This window comes from Mus pahari, chromosome 7 (assembly GCF_900095145.1).
Source record: "Mus pahari chromosome 7, PAHARI_EIJ_v1.1, whole genome shotgun sequence".
In the NCBI taxonomy this organism is placed as follows: Eukaryota; Metazoa; Chordata; class Mammalia; order Rodentia; family Muridae; genus Mus; species Mus pahari.
In genome coordinates this window covers 93683417-93685730 of record NC_034596.1, presented here as the reverse complement: position 1 = coordinate 93685730, position 2314 = coordinate 93683417, and positions in this window count along the sequence as shown.

Below are 2314 nucleotides of genomic sequence, written 5' to 3'. Positions count from 1 at the left end.
CTCCCTCCCTCCCTCCCTCCCTCCCTGCTTCCCTCCCCATCTGCTACATGTTCATGCTGAGTTCTAAAAATACGTAACACGGCAAATACCGTATGACGGAGGAAGTCTTAAAATCTGATAGTAGCTGCTTCTGTCAATCCTCAGGACACAGTTTCTTCATTAAGTGGGTCTATTCTGTTCAGATCAGAAAACTAGGAAGAGGTCTAAATGTTTTTTTTTTTTTTTAAAGATTTATTTATTTATTATATGTAAGTACACTGTAGCTGTCTTCAGACACTCCAGAAGAGGGCGTTGGACCTTGTTACAGATGGTTATGAGCCACCATGTGGTTGCTGGGATTTGAACTCTGGACCTTTGGAAGAGCAGTCGGGTGCTCTTACCTGCTGAGCCATCTTACCAGCCCCAAGGTCTAAATGTTTTATATCACTCACAAATATTTTTAACAAAACAGGGAGAGTAGAGGCCACTGAATCCAAACTCCCCAATGCATAGACCAGGTATCTGAAGCACAGAAAAAATTAAGAGATTTCCCCTGAACAACTATACTATCTAATGGCAGAGTGACTTAAAAGAGTTGAAATGTTCTGTCCTTTCAACTGTATTCACTTATTTAATGTGTAATTATAATCACCATGTGGGAAGAATATGCCCACCTTACACGATATCCTGCCCTACACAGTTCACATTTAGCTAGGGTAAAAATGACAATCTTTTGGGATGACACAAATATGCCACCTTATTTCTCAGTGTCTGATGTACCTCCAGTGTCCCCACCTAAGCTCCCATTACAATCAACATCTTCAGGCTGGGTCTTATCCTTATCTTTATCAAATTTCACCTTATAAAATTGGTTCACTGTTTGAAGCCAGCTCAGATTGACAGTGGAGTCGCTGGTGTGGAGGTCTTGGTTTTGAGTAACCAGAACATTTGTTACCTGAAGTCCTTTTCTGTTCCTAGCAACAGTTACAATGCTGAGTGTGGAGGCACTCACTTGAGATTCCAGTGCTGGGAGGGTAGGAGTGTCAGGGGGTTCAAATCCAGCCCCAACTTAGTGAAGAAAAACAAGAAGCAATTCTACAGACTGGGGAAGAGTTATTTTAGCTGACAGCTCTGGTTCAAGGTCAGGTACTGTAAAGCAAGGAGCATGCAAGAGACCTAACCACACTGGTTTCCAGACCCCTCTCAAGTTATGTCAGTCGTCCGTGAGTTGTGAGTGGACTAATGTGTTCATGAGGGCTGAGCCATGATCACCCCCGGAAGGTCCCACTCGGTCCCACCCTTTACTAGCTCACAACTGAACTAACTCTGTTGTATTTCTGTAGCTGTGATCAAATACCCTGACCAAAAGCAACCGAGGGGAGAAATGGGTTTATTTTACCTTAATATTTCATGTTACGATCCAACATCGCAGGAAAATCGGGATGTCAGGAGCTTGAAGCCACTAATCCCATCACATCCCCAGTCAAGAGCAGAGCACATTCCCACGTGCTTGATTACACTCAGTTTAGGATTACACTATAGGCTCAGGATCCTCTGCCTAGGGAATGGATCTTCCCACATCAATTAATTAGCAATTCCCTACAGACAATCTCAACTTAGAAGAAAATCCTTCATTTGAGCCTCTCACCTCAGGTTGTTGTAGGTGTGTCACGTTGACAACAGAAGTAAGAAGCATAGGGGTCAACTTTCAATATTGTTTTCAAAGGGCACAAATGGCATCCAGGCGCCACTCAATACAAAAGCCAGAAGTGCCTTTTAATATACCAATTAGGGCAACGCTGTCTCTTCTAGAGGCCCCTCCTCAGGTCCCCTTGGACATCACTCATTGTTTTAAAGATCATCTGTTCAGCTAGGTTATGCGTGGACCTGAGTTTTGGAACTAGCTACAGTTTTTAATTCAATCAAAAGTTTGTTCTGGGGGTGGGGGTGGAGGGGCGATTGGGTTAAGACCACTTGCTGCTCTTCCAGGGGATCCAGGTTCAGTTCCCAATGCCCACATGGTGCTGGGGGTGGGGGTGGGGGGTGAGGAGGGGGAGTTAGCTCACGATCATCTGTAGCTCCACTTCCAGAGGGTATAATACCCTCTTCTGGCCTCCACAGGAATTGACCACATACAGTTCACATCTATACAAGCAGGCAAAATACACAAATAAAAATAAACAAATATTTTGTGGTTAACTTTGGTATAGAGTCTGTCCATCTAGCCCAGGCTGGCATAGAACTCTCACAGACCTGCCTGCCTCTGCCTCCCAAATGCTGGGATCAAAATCGCGGGTCACCCATCATGGCCAACAAGTAAGCTTTTTAAAAAGAA